This window comes from Falco cherrug, chromosome 9, assembly GCF_023634085.1.
Source record: "Falco cherrug isolate bFalChe1 chromosome 9, bFalChe1.pri, whole genome shotgun sequence".
In the NCBI taxonomy this organism is placed as follows: Eukaryota; Metazoa; Chordata; class Aves; order Falconiformes; family Falconidae; genus Falco; species Falco cherrug.
Genome location: NC_073705.1, coordinates 46712025 through 46737141, shown reverse-complemented (window position 1 = coordinate 46737141; position 25117 = coordinate 46712025). Strand labels below are relative to the sequence as shown.

General features: G+C 39.0%; 1 long non-coding RNA gene across 1 annotated transcript in view; it reads left to right on the top strand.

The window, feature by feature from the left end:
- Positions 1 to 617: 617 nt before the first annotated feature.
- LOC114018188 (uncharacterized) overlaps positions 618 to 25117 on the top strand; it is a 105171-nt gene continuing 80671 nt past the window's right edge. Inside the window, exon 1 of the long non-coding RNA XR_008734031.1 lies at positions 618 to 676. This is a non-coding gene — a long non-coding RNA (uncharacterized LOC114018188). The remainder of the gene's footprint in view (positions 677 to 25117) is intronic.

The following is a 25117-nucleotide window of genomic DNA, read 5'->3' as shown; positions in this document are numbered from 1 at the left end:
GTTATTGTTGGTTTTGGTTGTTCACATACACACATACGCACACTTTCTGCTACAGAAGTAAAAGCGTTAATTCAGTCCTGAAGGAGACCTGCATGAATGTGACAATGATTGTAACATAATTGAAGGTGCTGAATGAACAGCAAACTCTTGTAGAAGTGTACTTTTGTCCTCTATACCTTTATTGATGAACTAATCAGATTGGTCAGGCTCCAAATTCCCAGAACAGGCAAAGGAACTTTGAAAAGAATTAAACGTTGCCTGTGAACTCAGAGGAATGCACACTGATTAAATCAAGGTAAGACAAAGGCTTCTGGACCGACATTTCATCTGCGCCCAATTATGTTAGGTACTTGGAACAAGAGGACCTCCCAGATCTTGCAAGGAAAACTTGAATATAGGTCCTATGAACTTCGTTTTTACCCTTTTCCTCTTGTCTTATGTTTCCTTGAACAAACAGCTTTCTGTTTTGAAGGGTCACTTCATATTTCAATAGAAATCAGTATGAGAGATCAACATCCAGTTACTGACTGAGATAACAGGTGATAATTGGATGGTTGTGACCTTGGGACTCCATTTATATATGGGGTCATGCATAGGCATATGATGGTTGCATTATTATTTTTGTGTGCGGAAGTGTCCAGAGTACCCTGAGAGAGATGATTTCTACTTGGCAGTTGTAAGTACTAAAAATTTCGTGGGGAACGATTCCTAGATCTCCCAGCTAATTTAATGGACTCAGGGTTCTCAACTATGCTTTAACGGGTCAAGCCGACTTGTACTTTATAAGTTTGTCCTTTTTCATAATAGAATATAATTATGCTCATCGATCTACTAATTAAGATGAACTTACTTTTTCTAGTGGGGCATTTCATCCCCAGAGGCATACTAGTTGCTCTACTGAAGAAAGCCTTCCGCTGCGTTAAAGATTTGTTCATTGTTTTTTCTGAAGATTCCTCTTCCTTTGAATTTGCTACATTATAATCCTTATGCAACGCATAGAGGTGAAATGAGCAGCAAATTCAAAAACAATAATTATGGTCATTTGTCCTTTGCTATGAATGTGTCCAAACACATAACCTAGAATGTCATTAAAAGCCTAGATTTAATGTTGATGCATAGTGAAGGATGTGCACAGTTAGCTAATTACGTTAAATGCAATTACTCTCTGTAGATTGCCTGTATGTTCCATGTTTTTAAAGAGAAAGAAAATGTTGTCTCTCTTTGTAAGTGCATCCCTTTTGATGATATCTATTGAGGGTGTTGAAGATAAAAATGTTCTGTAGTGAAGAAACTTTTAGTAATTTTGATCTTCAAGGAGATGTCCTGATAATCAATAAGGGTAATATTTTCTATACAGCATGGAGGGAAGATATGCCTTGACTTTTGTAAGAAGAAAAAAAAAAATGTTTGGCTAGTATATTGCCATCTTGTCAGCACTGTGTGCTGCTGTATGGACTCTTCCAGTTTAAAATATTTTTCTTTTAATTTGATGGTCATAAAAATGCTTGACTGAAAGTTGTATATAATCTATCTTCTGTGTTCCTAGAGCTAAGGGAGAAATATTAGAGAAGTATTTCCTTTGAATACACATTTAGAATTTTAAATGAGGTTGCTTTGGTAAAGGACATACCCCTTTGAGGTTGGTTTAGCACAAACGTTTGTGTAATGAAGCATAAATGTTTGTACTTGTGGCTGTAATTTTTTTTCAGCATTCTTACTGGCAATGGTACAGAAAAATTGGAAAAGTTGGAATGCAGTGAGTAAAAGATGAATGAAAATAAATGCACCTTCATGAATGTTATGGTGCACTGCAGTTAGGGAATATCTAAATATTAACTAGACCAGCAATATGTGTGTCTGGGGATGTGACCCATAGATACTTCTCTCTGCTAACGCACGTCCTAGTTTATATTTGTGTCTGTTGCTGTAACTTTCCTTAAATCTATTTTCCTAAAACCATTTATTAAATAAAATTAGCGTTTCTCTACATATTGGAGAATTTTAGGAGTGCGCTATACACTAGTCTGTGGATGGTATCCAGCTTTTAATCACCATGGCATGTGGCCTTACTGTGAGGTGGGTTAGACAACTTGGTAGTTACGAGCATCTGCAGCCGTGTGGTGTTCTTCATCGGTCAGCATTCCCAATATTGCTGTTTCTGGTGGAGTACTGGTTGGTGTAAGCACTGCTGGGAAATTACAGGGCTTGACATAGGTTGGGAAGCAGCTTAAAAACCAAGTGTGGCTTTACTTGGGGAAGTATCCAATTTAGACAAAACTGGGTAAGAGAAAGGATAGAGGTAAACAAACTGCAGTCTAACCAGGACACTGTCTGATCTGAGGCTCCTGACCTACACTTGTGAAAATGTTCAGGGACTCTGATAACCAGGAGACACCATATTATTGATTCATTATCCTCTCAAATTACAATCTCCTTGAATATGGGAAGTGGCTTTCTGCTTCTTACTTAATGCCAAGGCAATTTTACCCTAGCTATGTTAAAAGTGTGACAGGATGAAAGCGCACTGTGGTATAGTTGCAGGCAGAAGCAGGTAAATTAGGGAACTGTATAAAAGTATAAAACCCTTGTAGGTTGGCTTTTTTTGGGACAGCACGCATTGCTGGAAACATGATGCACAATTCATTTTGCTGAATTTAATTGTGATGAAATTCAAGTGTTACTGGTAGTTTTAAGAGTCCTGGATTCATGCAGCCTTTTCTGACATCATAAATAACACCTGTTGGTATTTTTTGGAACAGCAAATATGCAGGTGTGAAGCCTTGGGCATACAAAATCTATTGTAGGCCCTTTGGTTTTGGATTTAAAAATATAAATTTACTACTTCTCTGTAAATGTATCTTTTCTACTTATTTTTCCATGTACAATTAACAGTATGCAGATGCATTTTTAATGCAGTATTATATGAATGACCCCCCTGATAAACATAAAGGAAATAATTTCTTGTCAAATATATTGTGTTGGAACACACTGCCAGCATTGAAATGCAGAGCTCAACATGTATGAAAAAGATTTTTACTTATTTTCATAATACATTTGACAGCTATAAAATAGGAGATAATGCTTCCATGGAAAGTCATTAAAATAGCAGTAATGAAAAGCTGGCAGTGCTCTGGCATCAGGTTACTCTTCATTAGTCAATACTGGAACATTTGGAGAAAAGCTGGGTGTAACACCTCTCTGTCAAAGGACTACTTGTGCATCTTCATCTGTATGTTATGTTCTTTCCAATAGCAGTTTAGTGTCTGTGCAAAGACGCTGCCTTTATTATTAAGCATTGCCTAAGATAAAACCCTACCTGCTAACAAATCTGAAATATTCTGGGCTTTATAGATCAGTTCTATCACAAATCAAAATATTTTTTTAAAAAAAGTTCAGCAGAAGAATTTGTATTTTTCCTTTTTTGAGGGGAAATAAAAGAAGAGATTGTAGGGGGGGTGTGTTCTCTCCAAGGTCTTCTCTTGGGCTGGCCATGTACACTTTCTTTGTCCTTTGTCATTGCTTGTTCTGTCTGTTAGCTACAGCTGCTCACAGGGCCAGCACAAGGAGGTGGATGGCCACAACTCAGTTTTATCCTATCTCTGTTACACAAAGCAGCAAAATGAAAGCTGCAAATGAGAAGGTTCTCTATGGTGCAGTCATGTCTGCTGTTAGTTGAGTGCAAATTTTTTTCCTCTGACGCTCTTTGGGTGGACTTGTTTAATGATGCCATACCTCTTTTTGGCTGCCCACAAGGACAGTGGCAAAGCAAGCTGAATCAGGTCTTTAACTTGGTTTCCTACTTTTGAGCAACTTCATTTTTGGTGGAAAACAACAGCTATCAATTTTAATGATTTGCAAATAGAGCCGGCTGGATAATGTCAAAGATTGCCACAAGAAGTTACCCAGCAGCCAACAGAAAAAATAATAATTTTGAAACCAATACCTAAAAGCTTAGTTGTCAAATGCTATTCCCAGACTTAGGTGAATAATGAAACTGTATGAAAAATGGACTATTCTGAGGATAAATGAAATTTCTGTCATTAATTCAATAGATTTTGCTTGCAGACTAGAGGAATACGCAAATAAGTTTTTCACCTGGTTTTAGTTCATGGAAGACTCTTCCTCTTCCGTGGGCAGTGCTCTGAGAAACCGTGTGCATTGATGGGTTAGGTTTCAAAGTCTAAGTAATGCATTTGATAGAAAATTACCCTATATTGTAATGATATCAGTCAGGAACTTATAGATGAGAGCTGTGCCGGCTTTCACTGGGGTAGAGTTAATTTGTGCTGGAACAGGGCTGACAGCGCAGGGCTGTTTGGTTACTGCTGCGCAGAGCCTGCCCGGAGCCGAGGCCCTTTCTGCTCCTCTCACCGCCCCACCAGCGAGGGGCTGGGGGGCACCAGGAGCTGGGAGGGGACACGGCCGGGACAGCTGACCCCCGCTGACCCAGGGGATGTCCCATACCCTCTGGCCTCATGCTCAGCTACAAAATTAGGGGGAAGGCTGGGTGAGGGGCCACTGCTCAGGGACTGGCTGGGCATCAGTTGGTGGGCGGTGAGCAACTGTTTTCATTAGTATCACTTGTCTGTCTAGGGTTTTCCTTCTCTCTCTCTGTTTAATTACAATAATTATAAATTATATTCTATTCTATTTCAATTATTAAACCATTCCTGTCTCAACCGACAAGTTTTCTCACTTTGACCCTTTTGATTCTCTTCCCCCACATCCTGCTGGGGGGCTTGGAGTAAGCACGCGGCTGCGTGGTACTTCGCTGCCGACTGGGGTTAAGCCATGAGAAGAGCACAGATGGGAGTCATTAGAGAAACGTGGTCTGCCAGGCTTTCATGAAAAAAGATACCAATTGAGAAGTTGTTTGTAGAAACATAATTTGTACTTTTTAATAGGAAATTTTTGTATGATTCCATTTGCACCTTTTCATTATATTTTCTTCCAATTACTAATTTAAGATGGTGTCCTGTTCTAGAATGTACACTGGATGATTAAAAACAACGGGCAAGTAAATGCCACATATTTTTTTAAAATGAAAATGCACAGTTTATCACTAGTGAAAAACTAGCAGTGGGAGAAAAATCCTGCACAGCAAAAGAAAAACAGATCTTAGAACACAGATCATATTTATGAAATTTCCAAGCAATAGTAGGAAATAACCAAGGCATTACTACACACATGGTTTGCATTTTGAAAAAGTATAGTAGTACTTTATAGCAAATTGCTGTTATAAGATGTTAATGTTTGAAACCTGGAACAGATTGCTAATTCCAGCTTTGAATTTGCAACCTTCTGCAGTTAAGTTACTCATGTTATGTGTTTATGTTTGTTTCTTTGCCACAGAGCTTATAGATTTGTGTGTGTGAAGGATCCAATTACTTTGCACAACTGTGCAATACAGGGATGTTGGATGTCAGAAACATGTCCTGAGGAAAAGTTTTCCAGTGTGCCTGTGGGACAGCAGGGTTATGTGTTCAGAAAACCACTTTTGCCACAAAGTTAATACAGCTTCAATGAATGAACATTTCTTAGAAAATTTCGTGGTTTAAGATCTTGTATGCCTTGGAAATAATGCTTCTGGATTGTGTGAACACAGGAGGGAAATACTAGGCTCTAATCCATATCTTTCTATCTTATGTGGCACACAGCTGAACAATAAAAATGGTGGATGTGACCTCAAAAATAAATTATTTCTGTAAAAGTAACTGGGGTTTTGCATCCCCTTTTACAAATAATTTTTTTCATTTGTTCTCTAAAGCCAGGATGGAGGGTGGTGACAAGTGTTCAAAGTGTGGTCAGCCAATTCAAAATCCCTTTCCCTCCCAAGTGCCACATCTTGTGTCAGTGAATTTCAAAGTCTAGATACGTTAAATGAAATACCTCTGTTTGTTTGTTTTTAACCCGCTACCTAATAATGTTGCACTGATAAACTCTACTTGTATTTTCACATAGAGAACAACACTAATGACTTTATTCTTCCTGTTGCTCATGGTTTTATAGACTCCTGTAAAAAGTCCCTTGGTCATATCGTATATCTCTAAACCACATGGTGCAATCTTAGGTCTACTTAGTTTTCCTTATATAAAAGATATTCTCTACCTTCCACTGGTTCCAAAAATATTTGGAGAAATATTTTTTTTTTTGCTTTTCATGATTTATTTAATGCTTGTAAAACTGCTGTCATAGCAGAGGTGCTTGTTTATACATAAAATATGTGATCCAAGGTTATGTCAATGCCAATAATGTTACATTCTGCCCTGCCCTTTTGGCTTACTTCCCTCTTGCAAGCTGTCAGTTCATATAGGCGTGGACAACATTAGCGCTACATATTTTTTCGATGCCACCTACCAAATGAATCAATCGCACACACAGATTTGGCAGTTCCATGTGAGTCCAGTAGCCTCAATGCACAACTTATATTTCTGCTTCAAACCAAGACATTTTGCTGGCAACCATTTTATTTCCTTAAATGTGGTGTTTGATTCTGAAGTGACTAGCTACTTGTCTGTTAAAATTTTGCTTCATTCATCATCAGTTCTGTATCTACTTGATAATTATCTGGGTTCTTACTATAACATTTATCTGGGTGCCATTGCATGCAATTACATTTCCAGAATGGGGAATATTTTTCTGTTACTTGTGATGGTAGAATTTTCATTGGATATTATAAATAAACCTTTTGACCTAAATTATTCTTCCCTTTGCACGTTGACCTTCTGTAATTTGTTTGTCTGAGTAGATTTAGTGTGAAAGCATGGAAAAAAAAAATCCATGTTTTTCTGAGACTACTCTTTCATTTGTGTCTTTTGTTGCTAAGATCAAAAGATTTATTACTAGGGATTGTACTGCAAGAAATTATCACTACATGTTTGAAAGGGGTTCTCTGCAGAATCATACTTATCATTTAAGTAGAGCTATTTCATTAGAAGTTATTGGATCTTTCAGTAAGGTCAAGTACATGCTTTTTATGCTGTTCATATAATGCTTATATTTTTATTCTTTCTTCTATCTGTTGTTATGCCATCACTTATTATTGCCTTGGTTTTTCTTACTGTACTCCCCAGTGTCCTTGCTCTGATCCTTCATTATCAACAATATCCACACTCTGAATTTCCCATGTTAACTTCTATAGAAGAGATAACTTTGTATCAACTGGGATTCTAACCTAACCCTGATTAATGAAACCATCCTTTCTCATTGTGTTTAATGCTAGATATTTTACTGCAGTAGGTGTGCGTTAGTGTTTATGCACATCTTTTACATGTTCATATTGTCCTGTGTTTAGTATAATTATCACTTTCTAGGCTAAAATGTTCTACTATGGGGTATCTATTTTATTTTTTATTTATTCTGAGCAAACGGTGCGTAAATTGATTAAAATGCATGATGTAGGTGTGGAGGGTGCAGTGAGCTAGGTTGCTGAGAAATTGTGTCATTGAAGAATGAGTGAATGAGTGGCATATAGGTAATATCTAAGCATAGGCTTCTAGAATTTGGGATTTATTTTAGGAAAATATTTATGAAGTCATAAAATATATTGCATTTACCTTGGTGCTACAGAGAGGCTGATACATATTAGCTGTAGGATTACAAGGGGAAATTTTGAACTGTTAATTTTCACAGACAGTTGCCCAAGAACTAAACAACTTGGTGAAAGTGAGAATTTCCTTTGCAAATTCATTATATATTCCTGTTACTTGTTTGCAGTTTTCACAGTTCTCATTGAGTTTGCTTCCTGGTGAGAACTAATGCTTTACAGAACTGATACCGTACAAGGAATTTAGTAGTAGTATTATCTGTGAAACCTTAGGGGCTCAGAAGGACCTACTCCATAAACCACACGCAGATCTTAATACTGCAATTTGAGCTAAACAAAGTTTTCTAATAGAATTAGCACGCAACACAAACACAGAGGAGGAAAGAATGAAATATTTTGATGTGCAGCTTGACCTCCAGGGTCCAGGAAGAGCTAATGTACAAAGATCTGTAAGTCCACCAGTGATAAGGAGTTACGAATGGGGAAATGGGGTGTAAACCACAGCATCTGTTTAAAATAGCAGAATGCTGCCAAACTGTTGAGGACAAATAACTTCCCTGCTCTAGTCTGGAATATATTGAACAGCTTGAGCCAAAGAACAATCAGCTTATTGGCAGGGGGTGGAAAACTCTACTTGGCTTTCCCGTTATATAAACAAATAGCTGAGAGGACTACAGTGACATGGATATAGAAAAACATACTAAAAACCTCCCCGTACTAAAAGATGCATTGATTTATATCCCGTGGGATTGAGAGTAGGTTAATCTCTCTGATATCTAACACTGTCTAAAAACGAGACAGATTCTGAGTATGCTTTTTTTAAAAAAAAATCTCTTTAAATCAGTTAGTTACATTTGCTACCCACACTTGAATGCAATGAAGAAATGAGAAATGATGGACACATGGCCACCCAGTGAAGATGCTAGAAAATTGCCAACTATGACATCAAGTGAGAGGAAGACGGTGATTAACACCACATGTCATACTAAAAGGGTTGTTTTGCATTCAAGATGAATCACAGGACAACAATGTGCAACTTGCCTTTTACCCACTGAGTGAGAAAGATGAAAAGAGTAAGAGAAAGTGAAGACAAGAACCAGTGAATATTGCAAGGACAGAGAAGAGTTACTAAAATTTTGAGGAGTGAAAAGGGCAGTTTTCCTAGTTTTTGGTCCTTGCTGACATAAAGCAAAGACTTCTAGTGTTCATTTAGTTTAGTCTTCAAACTTGTCAATTTTATCTGAAATAAATAATTAAAATAAATCATTGTTTCTTGAGAAAGAAGTAAAAAAGTCTTGGTAGTAAATCCATCATAAATACCATACTTTGTAAGGAGGTTATTGTACTAGGACAATTTTGATGAAAGAGTATTGTAATTTTTTTTTTCTTCACAAGTATGGTGGCATTTCTTATCCAGACAGAAACCTTTATACTTGCAAAAGCAAAGTTAGAATGTCTCCATATGCACCTGAAAGAGTTACATGTAAAGCTTTCCTCTCCCTTTTAAACACACCTTTTCCGCTTTGACTGAATTATTGGTTGATCTTTCCTATACATGGAAAGTTTTCCTATAAATATCTCTGGGTTGTTTGGGGTAGGTGCTAGGATCATAGCTTAAATCACATTGAAAGGAACCTCAGAAGGTCTCTAGTTCAACCTCCTGCTCAACACAGGGTCAGCTATGAAATCAAACCAGGTTGCTCAGAGCTTTATCTGGCCTGGCCTTGAAAACCTCCAAGGATGGAGATGGCAAAAAGTCCCTGGGCAACCTTTTCCACTGCTTGGCTGTCTTCATGAAAAAAAACTGTGTTTCTATCCAGTCTTAACCTACTTGGTGTTTTTTTCAACTTACACTCATTGACTCCCATTGAGTACACTGTAAAAAAGCCAGGCTCCATCCTCTTACTAACCTTCTCAAGGAATATTCCTTATCTTAATATTGTTTGTTCTTCTCCAGATTGAAAAAAAACCACCAACAACAGCAATCAGGGCTATTCTGACCAACCCCTAGATTATAGCTGTTGCACCTCTCTCCTGTGTTGAGACTCTGCTACTGTTTGTCACTTCTAGTGAGCACTAGTTTTTAAAAGTCACCTTTACTGCCTTACGCTTCCCTCTTTAAATCTTTTTTGGAGTATCTGGCACTATGCAGGCACTACAAAACCCCCAAACCATTGCAGCCTGAACAAAGGTGTTGCAATAATTTCTAGACTGCTCTTCTACCTGCATTGTCTTGCTTTCTGACCAGTGGCTCCTTGGTTACATTGATGCTTGTGCAGTGATGCTCAATTTTAGCTTAAAGAGCAGCATTTGTGTGAATGTCAGGCCTGGCTCGGGCATGTTTTCTCTTGGGCAGTTATTGTTATTTACTTTTGTGCTACCTGGTGAACCTACCCCAAGCTTGTGATGAACTTTGCCTAATAGTAAGGCAAACAAGCTCTAGACAAAAACAGCGTTAACTGGTAGGGAGGACATTTATGTTTTGCTGTGTTTCCACACAAATGAGGGAAACAGTCATCCCCCGCCCCATATTCAGGCTGCTTCTTGCTGATGAGCATCAATGTTTTTCAGGGCATAACTCTCAGCAGAATTTTGCCTCTGTGAGAGAGACTGAGACTGGTGGAGTGGTGTAGCTGCCTCTTCTTTTGACTTCCACTTCTGAATCTTCCTATATTACTGCGCTATTTCATGGCTTCCAGTAAGGGTCTTAAAATCAGTGTTTAAAAGCCTCAGAAAGGAATCGTCAAAGAAACACCTGTTGTACGAAAAATGAGTTAGTACGACAAAGAATTTAGTATCTCTTTTTTTCTCTCTCTTTTCATATTACTGCTGTCCTCTTCAAAATGTCTTGTATCCTGTGCATGTTGAGATAGCAGGAAGTCATGCAATAAGGATGATGATTTCCTTTCTCATAGCATGGAAATTAAGGATAGTGTAAATCAGGCAGGAGCAATATTCAAATGGGGTAATGTCTTTTAAACATTCCCGGCAGCAGACTATAGCGGTAAAGGTTAGGGCTATGCATGAGTCAGTAACATGCTGCTTTCCACATATGTATCATGACTGAAATCCAGAAAGTATGAAACTGGAGACCAGGATATCTCTTAGGGATGTCTACTAAAATAATGAAACAAAAGGGTGGCTCACAAGATTAGTAATGGCATAAAGAATCTTTTTTTCCTCTGGTTATTATGACAAAAATTTTGTTACTATCTGACAGCTGTTTGGCTCTTTGTGTTCAATAAACTGATGGGTCTGGCTGATGGCTCGTGGGCAGCTGCCCACACTATGCAGCTGGCGCTCCCTGACAGTCATTCAGTAAGGCCAAGGTTTGGATGGGTGTAGATGTGCAGTGTTACCCTTATGCTTAAATCTGTCCCCTCGTGGCTGTGATTGATGTCATTTGGCTGTCAGAGCTGTGGAGGCAGCTTGCACTGCTACTACCCATGCTGTACTCGTCTCTGCTTTAATGGAGTGGTTCAATTTCCATGGCTGTATTAGCCTGGCATCTTTCTCAAGCACAATAAAAATTCCTTGAACATGCCACATGTGCACTTTTACTTAATTACCAAAACAGTATTTCTTAATTAAAAAAAAAAAAACACCCACAATTTTTATAGTAACTGAATTCTCATATAGAATGTGATTTGACACAGTGGGCAGGCAGTTAGTAATTAGTCACAAAAGTCAAAGAGCCTTTTTTTATTATTTTATTTTATTAAAACCCCAAATCTGCCAAAACTGCCTACTGCTCTAAATTTTCAGGACATAATATAGTGTCATGCAAAAATGCCTATACGCACTTTGCCATTTTGGCAAGGTGCTTCTGAAAAGGATTAATGAACCTGGATGGCAGAGTACATTAAGGCAGGTCTGTTACTTTACTGGCTGGTATGGTGAGATTAGTTTGGGTATTTCTGCATAGCATTACATCATGTGGTACTGACAGAGGATGAGACATCTAAAGAATAACATTTTGTCAGACCTGACTCTTGGTCCTCTTGTGGTTTAGCTTGATGTTCTACTTGCCAAGGGACCTGAGTTACTCCATGTATGATAATCTGTTTGAATTTTGGAAATCTGAATGTTTAGGTCTTGCTTGCGACTCCAGCATCAGGTCTTCTGCACAAGACCAGGCAAGTATGTAAGAATCAGCTGCACAAAGTAATTATTCTTGCATATGTTGAATGTGTCTGGCCTCCCTACCCTTGTAAGCTTTTATTTTACATGTTTGCCTTACAATTCTAATATGACTAAAGTAAACAGAGGGGAAAACCTTCAGCTACCACCCCAAAATTATCTCAGCCTTTCTCCAAACCAACTTGCGTAGTGTCTAGAAGTCATCCCAGGAAACCCAGAGAAAACATTGACTAGTGCACACCACTGTTAAACTGGAACCATGCAGCAGACAGGCATTGGCAATAAACATCTCACCTGCCCTATTATAAAGAGAACTTTCCTGAAAACAGGAAATGCAGTTTCAAAAAATAGTTCTTAGAGTTTTGAAATAGGGACTTGCCTATCCCACACAGATACCCTGGGCTACTAAATATTGCAGAGCCTCTTCTGGTTTAAATCACAATGCTCATTCTTGACTGGAGAAAGCTCAGCCTTTCCCAATTAAATGTCTTAGGAAAACTGACAATTTCTTTAAGGAAAAATTTTAAAAATGGTCAAATGCTGGTGAAAAATGCTAGTCTGTGAAATCTATTCTTAATAAGATGTAAAATCAATACAGGATAAGCTGATGGACATTCAAGATCATTTGGTAGTTTTTACACCCTTGGTGGTTTTTAATCCTAGAGTCTGAATATCATGCCATACTTTGCAGTTATAGCATAGTATATATCTATCTAAATTCTCCCTGAAGTGTTAGGCGGACACATTTTTTCCTTCAAAGCAATCCTGAAAATGTAGACTCTGGTACTGTTGAGAGTTGTCAAACTGCTATGTGGTCTGCCTCGGGTAGGTGAATTGAATCCACTCTATGGTATATTAGGTTTGTGAGCTATTTTTAAAATGGAAGCTGTTCTATAAATGTCTTAGGCATAATGAGAATATATTGGCAGAGAACTCCCTATGGAAATAAGTGCAGAGCCTGGTTGGCTGGGGCAGGCTGTCCAAGGTGCTACCTGCCACTGACATATGAGAGGTATAAAGAGCTGCTTATCGTAGTAAGGTGATATCGCTTGCAAAGAAAGAAGGAAAGGAAATTTGCCCTGGTGGCACATTTGCTATTTGCTGGCAACAAATATTTGCTGCTAAAATTGTCAAAACGTTAAAACTAAAGTTCTTCATCCTTTACAGAGACTTGGGAAGCTAATAGAGGACAGAAGGAGAAAATACTTAAAAATAAGTTTTCCTAGCAGCATCTTTTCAACTTGGTTTTGCAGTATTTATGGATAAGGAGAGGAATGGACTTAAATAGCTAAACGCAAGTTTATCTATGAATTGTTAGCTTTATCAAACCAAGCAGATATAGATGAAATATGCCCAGTGGAAACACTATTTATTGCAGAAGTAAAAAGAGATTGTAGGTGGAAAAAGCGGTGCCTTACCCTCTTTTTAGACAATAGTAGTCCATTTTAGCTAAATGGAAAGTACATATATTTGATACAGAATAAGGAAAAACGAGTCTTAATTTAATTTGCCTACTGTAAGAAACTTCTGTACAATTTTTTTTCAAAACTCTAGTATCTTCCTCAGGTAGGAATGGACAGTGGAGTAGAAATGTGTAATTGTAATGATCTGAAATGTTGGCTGCCAGGTGTCATGAGAGTGCAGTTCCGTTGAGCAGTTTTTTGACACGGTGCTAGTTAAGAGTTTGGAAGAAAGCCATTTTTGGAGCTAGTATAATACCTGCATGAAATGGAAAGCAGATTTAGTGCAGGAGATAAGTCACTGCTTTGGCTAAGGAGATGAGACATGAATTTAAAATAATTCTTCAGCCAGCTAAGGTGTTGTTTGGGTTTGTGGGGGTTTTTTTGGTTTTTTTTTTTTTTTTTTTTTTTTGAGCAAGTGTTTGTACACGTACACTGTGGTCATATTTCAATAGATCCATAAATTCTTTGCTTATTATATGACATTGCTTGCAAAACTTCATCTGTCTTACTCAGCTGTTAGAAAGCTGAGCACATGCTTGGGTGTTAAGAATAGTTCATCACCTTTTCATGTTTACCATGATCTATGGTTGATCATGCCGCAGACCTTTCCTGTCCCTTTGAAGTGGGATCTTGGTTTCTTTATCCTTAAAGCGTGCCCATATTTCAAATTAATAGTTTTGATTGGTATTTGAAGTGCTTTGAAGGAAATATGAAGATGGAAGGGACTAGAGAAGAGCAAACTGTTATTACTGTTATACTGCAGCCAAAAATTAATTTTGTTCTCTCGAATGAAAATCTGCCAAAATTAATGTTTAATCCAGTGGACTATCAGTTATTGATTCAAGAAATGCATACGAACTACAAAAAACATGCGATAGAAATGTTCAGGTGTTGAAGTCTGCGTAATTTAGCCTTTATCAATCTTTACATTTTAAAGAAACCAACAGATTAATCGTTAATTTTTGGATGATACCGAACATTCTCTCCCCCTTTCCATCTGCCTCAGAAAATTATCTTTTGCCTTGCTTTCCCCCTCCCCCCCGCCCCCCGAGCAAAAATGCTAAATAATCCTGAAGACAGGAAACTGTATTTATAGTCCCCCAGTTAGCTGACTGAGAGAAGCATTAATGCAAATCAATTTTTGCATTTTAAAGAATGCTGCAATCATGTGATGCCTTTCTCAGGCATGAAGGATAAGGTATATGAAATTTAGAGGCTCTTGATATAAGGATATCCTTTTAAGCAAAAACCTTTACTGTTCTAAAATGAGAGGTATACAATGAGAAAAAACAAAAGTGATGGGTTTATGTTAGCTAATAAGTGTTTATTGGTGGGGAAAAAGCTAATAAAAACCTGTTAGACTATCCCCAACTCCTGACAATCACATCATTTGTGCAAAGTCTATGCTGCTATTTGTTAATATGGTTGCTATGGCAACTGAAACCCTACATCTCTTCAAGGTAAAATCAGAAGTGTGGTGAGTATGGAAATGCAAGAACTGACTTTACACATACACAAATGCATGCTTTGTCTCTTCTGCCTCTTTTCACAATAGGTAATGAATAAAACTTTGTCTTATTTTTCTTTCCCATTCTGGCACTGGGAAGGGTAGTTGTGAGTGCTGAGTGGTAAAATGTGAAACCCACTGGGGGACTGAAACACTACTACCTGCTGGACTGCCAGCGATTTCTTCAACAGATGGTATTAGGTCTCAAAAGGGTCCAATTGGCTTATCATAGCCAATGCATGTGTTACAAGTGCTTAGATACAGCCAGCAAAATACACATTAGCTTGATGGCTTGATTTTGTAGCTCTGCTTTTGAAGAAAAACATAGGCAAGACAGTACGACCCTGTTTGAAAGAGCTGGGCTCGAGGCTCTTTGTTGGAGTCCTAGTACAAATGGGTAAAACCATCTGTGGTCGATCTTACAGGCTGGCGCAACCTGTGTGTTTGCATGAGGAGCTCTGTGCTGTCCCTGCTGCAGCCGTTAGCCTGCTGTGCCACTGGGAAACCGCCAGAGTCTAGGTGACTTCATAGGAGCTGTCTCAAAAGATCCACCTGAGGTAAATATGTCCCTTATGGGTATTTCTAAAGAGCATCTATTTGAAGATCTTGGCATATGTAACATTTAAACACAGCTCTGGTCCTCTGATTGGCTTGTGCCCAGGGCCAGGCTGCTGAGCTGGCTGAGGAAGTGACAGGTGAAAAGCAGCTTCTAGCAAGGTCTGGGCTGGGGAATCGATAGGAACAGCTTGTTCTAGTTCAGCAGAGAATGAAGCTCAATGTGTTGGAATAAAAAATATGGTTGAAAAGACAGGTTTTGTTTTGCTTCTATCCAGTTGTTTCCCATTTTGAAAGATATTCTAAAGTTCATCATCTTTGAGGGCTCCCAGGGCTTGTTATGAGGTTTAAGGGACTTCAGAAGTCCAAAGGACAGAGAGTAGCTCACCTGAAGGTGGTTTTCACCAGGATGTAATGCAAATGTACCAAGGATGATGTAGCAGGTGAAGTCATCCAATGGTTCCAGTCTGCTGCACCAACTGGCACAGCAAAATGATTCATTGCCTATAGGAGTGTTTGGTTTGCTTTTTTTTTTTTTTTTTTTTTTTAAAATTGCCTTTTAAAAACATATTGGCCACTGTGCCATCATGAAGCTACCTGTAGGTCCAGAATGTTGCCTCAAAAATAAGAGCTATCAGATCCTGAGGCTGACGCTAGGTGTCATCTTTGTTATCAGTCTGAGTGAAGATGCTAAGGAGATGCTGGTAGATGGCCCATCTGTGTGAACAGAAAGTGGGACCTATGTAAGGAAAGTTGGCATATCACATTGCCTCATCATCCTTCCTCATGAAATTCCCATAAAGAGAGATATATACGTACACAAACTATATATTCATATATAAATGTCTGAAATAGGCTAATTAATGTTCAATCACTTGGACTTTTTTTTAAACTGAATTCAAACACAGAGGCACATGTCTCACGGGAGTTGTCAGGGAAGATTAGATAATGTGTCTAAAGGATTTTCATGATCTGCAAAATATTCATAATTCATACACTGTAGTTTCAGGACAGTAATGGAATTTGGGAAATTATAATTTTGTGGAAGGTGGTATAGTCTCATTAATGAGCTGTATCTGTCAGTTTTAATGAGCACAAGGGCTTTTCCCTGTTTCTTTCTACAGGACTTATCAGCGAAATAAGTCTGTTGCTGTTGGTAGGGTTTTCTGAGTAATTCAGTTTTATTGCAAAGCTGCTGTTGAAGAGCTAGTGTTAAGAAAAATAACTAAAACTGCCTGTAGTTCAAATGTGGGAGGTGTTTTTTTTTCCTTTTGTCCATTTTCTTATAATTCTTTAGGTAGCAGCTGTGGTTTTCTAGATGCTAGGTGTAGCTGTTCAGTGTCTGTCTGTGAAACAGCACTGACTTTGCTGCTTATCGGTGCTTGTCAGCACTCCTTCTGGACCTCCCACCCACTATGATTTGCCAGAAGGTGCTTCTGGCAAATTTTTCATGCAGCTGCTTAGTTAAGCTGGTTAGCAGAGCCTGCCTTAGCCATAAAAATAAGCTATTCACATCACTATTGTGTAGTCCCCACATTTTCAAAAGTCTTCATTGCTCTGGATTGAAATTGCTCTTTTCTACTTCAGGATCTCCAGAGTGTCTGTGTCCTCAGTGGGCAGCCTAACTTAAAAACAGTAACAAAAACAAACAAACAAAACCATAAGAGAAACTAATTTTCCCTGTCTTTGACATATAATATGCTATCCAGGAAAACGTAGCCAACATTAAAACACAAACAAACACACACACACAAACCTCCCCCCCCAAAAAAAACCCCCCACCAAAACCCTTGTCAGTTTTTTACAAACTTGCAAACGCAAGAGGATAAAACATGAATTTGAAAGAATCCATGGGCTTGTCATGTGCAGACCACATAGGGAGAATAATTCTGAATCTAAAACCAGAATTAAACCTACTTTTTCCCCATGCAGCTATTGCAAGATTTGAAGGCCAGACACCCTGTGGAGAATGACTCGCAGAGATATACTGGATTCATGTAGTTACTGTTAGCATACTGCAAACAGGGGCATAGAAGCTGCTTTTGTTGACACACACGATGAGATTTGATGCATGGAGATTATAGAAAGGGACCAGACCCAGGAACCTACAGGTTATTATTTGTGGAGCATGATACTGAAACAGAACTGCCTACAAATCCTTATTGAATTGTACAGTTCCTTGTAGGGTTAGGCACAGACTCATACATCTTTTGCGAGATTTACTGCCTGTGGGGTAGGATTGTTTGTGACTCTCCAGGACCTGGTCAGCAGTCTATAGGACAAGTAAAATTCTGATTTTTCTCATGCTTGGATTTTGTGTTATGTTTCAGTTTACAAGTCCAGTTGTTACCATGTTAGAAAGTTACAAAAATATGAGTATATATCAATTAGCTGCACTGTGCTTAAATTACTTGTACTAAACCATGAGTTTTGTGGTTAAAAACTTGTGTTGATTCACTCTTCTGGAAATAAACAGGTATGCTAAAAGGTTCCTCTGAACTATTTGTATATAGGGAGAGCAAGCTGCCTACAGAAACCAATAAAGTGGCACCCTGCGTCTCCAAATTAGCAAGCAACTAGAGTTTGATTAAAATTGATATTGGATTCAGCGGGTCACAGAGTTCTTACCTAGCACAATCTATAAAATTAATCAGCCACAAAATACCACATGCCGATTGGCAAGCTCATCATCCAAGAAGTTTTAGAAAATAAGTACAACTGGCACTTCAGATCCCCAGCACGTACGAGAACGATATGCTTCACAGCAGTTTGTCAAAAACCAGCATGCACACAAGCAATGCATTCCTCATTAAGACTGCCACATGTGCAATAAATGCACATACATATGATGCTATTCCTGGGAGCGCTGCTTCATTGGATGGATTGGTTATGTCATCCATTGTCACTTAGAGTCCCCGCTACAAGTAAACGCTTGTTTCTGGTTTCACAGATGCTATTTGGAACACAGCAGGGGTATAAGCCTGCACAAGAAGTTTGTTGTGATAGCTTAAAGGCATCAGCATTGCAAACGCCTATTGTATCGCCCCTGGAGAACCTTAAGGAAAGTAATGTAATTATTTGTTTGGATTTTAAGTTATATGGTCAAGCCTCAGATGCTGTGGCAGGACAGGCTAGATGAGTTCCTCCATAAGTCGGCATCCCAGCAGAGACCTGGCTGGCAACAAAGCTCCTATTCAGTGATCATATGAAAAGAAGGTATAGTTTTTGCAGTTGCCAAACCCCAGAACTCTTCAAAGCACTGTCGTTAGGGATCTTATTAGTGCTTCCCACTCTGGTGTTCATAAACCTTCTGATCTGCTGTACAAGCTCTGTGGAATGAGGGAGTAGTACTCTTCATAATTTTCAGCTCTAGGTAAACAGGCTTCACAACAGCATTAAAAATTTCCGTCCCAGGTTGCTCCAGCTCAGTAGCCCAGGAGCTTATTTCCCAACCTCTTATTTTTTAACCATAACCCAGTATCAATGTTAGATGGCCTGGGGATGATTAAAATGTAGATTTTTATACTGGATAGGGCTTTATGTTGCTATACTGTGATGCTGAAGGAATGGGACAAATTTTTTGTCCAGGTCTGTGAGAGGTTTGGGCTGGATTATTTCTTGCTGATCTTCTTGGGTAACTATGTCTGCAAACCAACAAAATCCTGCGTAGCACTAATTGGCCTACTTCCCAGGTACGCAGGGAAATTCTGTCCCGCAGTTGTCAAAATCTGTTTTATAACCTTCTCGGCAGTTTCTAACATCGTTACACACTGCTGTAATCCCCAAAAGGGCTTTCCTGGACTGTTTGTGCAGTAGCTGCTTCTCTGGACATCGTTCTGAATTGCTGCATGCGCTGGCTGCAGTCAGCAGGACCTCCCTTAGTCCGTACACCCAGTCCTCTAGACAGGGCCCCACAGGGGATGGGACCTTAGCGAGACCAAACAATTGAGATGGGTAGGTATACAGTTTACTGCAATGCAGTATGATACTTACTGTTGTTCAAACAAGTTACAACAAAATATTTTTAAATGGTCCTGCAATACTGAGAAGGTAGCAATGAATGTTGTTTTTTGTGGAGCCTCCTTTCCCATTGCTCCAGTGTGGTCCTTTTGTTCAGAGGATTCTTTCGGTCAAGGTCAGTTTATTCATTACTAGACAGCAATGTTTCCTTCTCCCCAGAGTTTAATTTCTAAGCCTCAGAGATACTGCATTGTAAGACAGTAGATGGTTAGAATTGATTTTAGAAAATTATTGTTCAAAATCATTTAGTATGTTCCAAGGTTGCTACATCGTGCTCTTTTATAATTACAATCTCCACTTTACCAATGTATTTTGAGTATTTGATTTGAAGTACGTTTTGGTTTTGTATGTTGCTCTTTTTTCCTAACCCCCGCTCCCTCCCCCCACCCCAACCCCCCACCCCCCCAAGTAATTTCATCTGGCAATTTAATTGAGAAATCAATTATAGTAGATAGCTAAGTCTTATACTGAATGCACTTTTAAGTATAGAATGTGTAGTCATTTGTCTAAATAGTGCTGCATGTTTTGACTCTAAACAATTTGGCCCTCACAGTTAATTTCTATGTTCTCATTTGTGCTTGAGCTTCAAACGAGTGTTAGCAGATGTTGGCAAGAGGAAGGAGCCAACCACTGTGCGAGTTTGTGGCCTGTACTTGGTGATTTCCAGCAAGATATATCATTACCCTCAAGAATTCTTGACTAAAAATCACTCCTCCTCTTTTTGGTTCGGCCAGCAGAACACTGAATCTAATTTTATATCCATGCTGACCTAATTTTAGGAAACTAAGTTCCTGTGGGGGCTGTATTACTCCCTAGTCTATTTTCTGCAAAGGCCCTCTTACAAGGTAATATCTGAGGCTTGCCTTGGAGTCTAAAAAACTTAACCAAAGGCAGCACTTACAGTTGCTTTCATGTCGCTTCTTCTTGCTTGTGTGAGATGCATCCTGCTGTAACACCTTTTCTTTAAGGTTTTGTTTAGGCAGTGGTTGTCATATTTAGTGTGGCTTGTACTCGCAGTGAGGGATGGAGCACAAAGAGAAGTCAAATTATCTGAATTCCTTTAAATCAAGTATGTTTGCCAATCATGCTTATTTTGAATGCTAGTATTCAAGCCCAGTGGAGTATCTCTCATTATGATGTGAAAGTTTAGGCCTATAAATAATAAACTAGATACATCATAGCTAACTAAACAAATGGTTTCTAGGAAAGGCAAGTGATTTCATTCATTCACAGCCTTATTTATTGCACAAATATATACTTTATACAAGTTGGGGGGTTATCGTCAACCATTTTTATAGGATCACAGACAATCCCTTCCTTTTTTAAAACAGTGATGATTCTTATGAAGAACAGAGCTGAAAGAAAGAAATTGCTCCTTTTTGGGGAAGGCGAGCGCACCATGCCCGCTTGCCTTTGGCACAGCAAAATGCCGCTCTTCGGCTATTGCTTACACAGTTGTCCTGTTTGAAGGTACCTGCGTTGTTGCTGTTGAATAGTATGCATTGTCTGCGATAAGCTGTGAATAGGGGATGATGAAGTGGTGGCTTCCTGGAAAGGAGCAGAATTAATCTTCAGAATTCCCCATCCCTAATAAAAGGCTTTCTGACAATTTAAAAACTGACAAGTGCGAACATTGTTAGAATTCATGTGGCTTGGAAAAAAGCCCTGTTGGATTGTCCATTTAAGTGCATTTTTAGGCTGGAAGCTTTTAGTAGCTAGTTACAAAGGTATTGATTTTTAAAAAGAAATTATTGACCTTTAAAACCCTGGAGTCAGCTGCTGCCTGGCTTATTGAAGACATTTGGTTATTTATATTCACAGGGACCTAGGTAAGAGCTGGCAGTTTTGAGTCAGACCCTAAACAATGAGCACAAGTGAGGGGTGGGTGATGAAAGCACTGTATTTACATGAAATCTAATTACACAAGACTGACTGCAGAAGGCTGAGGTACCACTTACAGGACATTGGTCTGCATTCCAGAGTGGGGCACCTTAAACTTTCTCTCCTCACTTCTTCCACCCCCTCTCTAGGACAGTTCTCATACCATCTGCAATTTGAAAGTTGGTTTATTCTTCTCTCCTGTGCTTATCCCACATGTGCTGTCGTAACAGTTATTGCTAACTTTTTTTAGTACTGTTAGGCCCAACCTTCTAAGCAGTTTAGTACTCACAGAAATGTGGGTTGTTGTGGGTTTCTGAATGAGGGCTGAATGTTTATAGCACTAACTGTCATATTTACTGGAGGAGGACTAGGCTATTTCTGCTGTGTCTTGTTGTATTTACATTTTCACCTCAGAAAACAACAAGTTGTTTCCTAAGTTCAGGCAGAGGAACAATTTTCTGGTTGTCAAAACATATCAAGAAGCGATATATGAATTGGGATATTAGTTACTGTGAGTTAAAACTGTGAGTTAGTACCGTGAGGATAAAAACAATGCTGTTATTTAGCAATTATAGTTTGATGATAGATTAAATAATATATGTTGGGTTGTTTTTCTATTGATTTTTCTTCCAGTTTTCCTTACTTGAAACGCTCAGTTAATAACACAGAATTTCCCATCCCCAGCAGGTTAAGTCACATAGAAGTGTCAGCTCTGCCATATCCAAGATGTTCAGTGAAAAGAGGTGGCCATGATTTAGCATGGCTCTGAGTCACAAACAAGTGAAAACCAAATCCCTACTTAGTTCTACTTTCAGTGAGCTTTCAATTTTTATACTATTGATATACTAGCACCCAGATTTCTTCCCTTCATCATTTCTTTGTTCAGCAAACTACAGACATCTACTATGTCTGTATTTTTAAGGAGATGTTCACACCATATTTTTTGTACTTCAGTGGTTGTTCTTAGGTCTTTTCTTTCTTTGATGCATCACAAAATCCAGTGTCCCATACCTCCACTATCTACAAGACTGCTCCTTCTGGATGCTCACCTGTCATGGTTTAACCCTGTCTGGCAGCAAAGTACTATGCAGCCACTCGTGTCCCCCCACCTTGGTGGAGTGTGGAAGAAAATCAGGAGAAAAAAAAAGAAAAAAAGAAAAAGGAACACTCTTGCATTGAGATAAGAACAGTTTAATAATGGAAATAAAATAAAATAATAGCCATAGTACTAAAATGGAGAGGGATAGAGGAATAAAACACATGGAAAAAATCCAAGTGTTGCTCAATAAAGTTGCTCACCGCCCGTTGACTGATGCCCAGCCAGTCCTGAAGCAGCGATCAGTGGCCCCAGCCACTGTTTTATATACTGAGCATGATGATCTATGGTATGGATTATCCCTTTGGCCAGTTGGGGTCAGCTGTCCTGGCCCTGCTCCCTCCCAGCTTCTTGTGCACCTCCTCACTGGCAGAGCATGGAAACTGAAAAGTCCTTGATCTAGAGTAAGCACTGCTTAGTGAAGACTAAGACATCAGTGTGCTATCAACGCTATTCTCGTACTAAATCCAAAACATAGCATTGCACTGGCTACTGAGAAGAAAATTAACTCTATCCCAGCTGAAACCAAGTTACCACCCCTGTGTACTGGCTGGCCGTGGGAGAATAAATGGCAGCATGGATTCTGCTGTCTTCACAATTCATGGGTACTGAGCTGTCTAACAGAAGGATCAAAATTCATGTTCCCTGTCCCACTGCCACAGAGAAAATCCATTTGTCCTGCAGTGCTTCGGAATGATGGTTGACAAGACTATGAAAGTTGTCAAATTGATTTTGTAATGTACTACAAACGTGTATCATAATGACAACCATCTTTTGCTATGGTGTCTGTTCCCTAACACCACCAACCCCCATGCCCACCGCCCACCCCCAGCAGGCATTATCCCTTCTTCCATTGCACAAGGATTGTGCGCTGAAGGTACAGGTGCCTTGTCAGGAGGTTTGGATCTAAAGATGTATCTTTTAGTTCCCACCCACAGCATGGACCACAGGACAACCCTGGGTTTGGGGGAGATGACATCTGTAACATCACCTATACATTCCATTTGCCACTTTATTTCATTCCATTCAAATTAGTTTTCTTTTTCTTCTGTATTTGTTTATACCTTGATCCTTATTTCTTGACTGATTCTTTCCTAAATCTATTATAAATGTGTGAAATGTTGAGAGTAAAGGAGGCAAGCAGATACTTTTTCTTTTCCCCCTTTTCTCTCATTGCTTTCCTTCATATTCCAGTGTGCTCTCTCTCTCTCCCTTTCTCCCTCAGCTGTGCTCATTTTATTCATTAGCAGAAGCAGTGCTGCAAACAGATCTTTCAGGCGGCAGTAGGGAGCACAGAGAACGGATGAGGGAACTGAGGAGTTTTCTCTGTCAGTAAATCCTACCATAATGCCACACAGGGATATTAGCCTCTCCTGGTCCTGTTCTCTTCTACTGAATAAAAGCCATCCTTTCATTTTTTGAATCTTTTTTGGTATGTACGCGTTTGGCTCCGGAGAACTTCTTACACTCGCTTTGCAAGAAAGTGAACAGAGACTTAACATTTACATTTACCTTTTGAGGTGCAGCACTGATAAACTTTTGATTAATGTTAAACCTAACAGTCTCTTCTCCTTCCCCATCATGGTATCTAGGAACAATATGCTGTAGAAAATCAGGCAGGGGAAAATGTAATGATGTGGTGATGTTGCAATTCTCCTGAGACTTCTGGAATTATTAACAATTTTTTTTTTTTTTTAATAGCAAGTAGTAGAAGTGTCTGTCATCTGTGTTGAATTCTAACTCATGTTCTCTAATCACTTTCCCTTTCTTTTTTTAAGTTTCTCTTAGCTTTCTGTGAGAAATGCTTTTTGAAATTAAATTGCCATGCTTAGACAGGGTGATTGTGTTGTGAGGTAGGGGGCTTTAGGTTAGCTGGTGTGAGTTATGTGCGGGGAGCAGAAGAGAACGAGCCCACTCTGTTGTGATCAGCAGTTGCAAGGTCCTGCACTTGCAGCCTGTATTATCATTTTCAAGGTCTGAAACTATTTTTATAACAATGGGCTTATCTACACAAGGTACTAGGCTTGGCACAGGTAAAATTACATGAAATGACAAGGTTACTGTGGTATGCTGGAAGTCAGACTCAATTATTAGTGTTCCCATTTGGCTTTAATATTTATGGATCTTTCGGTTATTTTTTTTTTTCTTTTTTTCATCAAATATCAAACTTCATTGCAAGCACAAATATCCAACTTAATTATTTTCAACTCCTGAGGTTTCAAACTCATTAAACAGCATGGGTCTTAGTAATTGTTTTATTACTAACACTGAAAGTGTAATAATACTAGTGGCAACAGAGGACAGTGAGCAAAACAATGAGAAAAATGTAAAGGCATAAATAGCATCATTAAAGCTGTTTCACAAAAGATAAACACAACTGTCAGGTTAATATTTCACACCACAGATAACAGTTTTAATTAACTCTTTTTTTTCCGTTTCCCTGGTGCAGAAACTAGCTGTAGAATTATCTGGCTTTCTTAGAAGTGCAAGGCTTTCTGTGCTGTTTCCTTTCTTTTCAAATCTGTTGCCAGCTATAATGAAGTTAACAACTATAACATAGTAGATGCTTTCTGCAGTTCCTGGTAACAGGGAGGTTGTCTTTCTGCTTTTTAGTCTAATATTTTTGTCAGTTCCCAGTTCTGTTCTGGCCTGGCCTCCAGGGGTAGTAGATGAGTGTGCACCGTTCTTGGTGCTTCTTGGCGGGGTATGGCATTGCTCTGCTGCACAGCACTGCAACGGTGAGCCCAGGAAGGAAGCCTGAACTGTGTCCTGGCATGGCAGGCTCTTCTATGTTTTATGACCTGAACTGTTGTCCTGAAGTTTTATGGGATAATTTCTAGTTTACTACACATTCAGTATAGCGAACAAGATACTGTGATGTTGTGAGGATGTGGTTGTAAGCAAGGCAG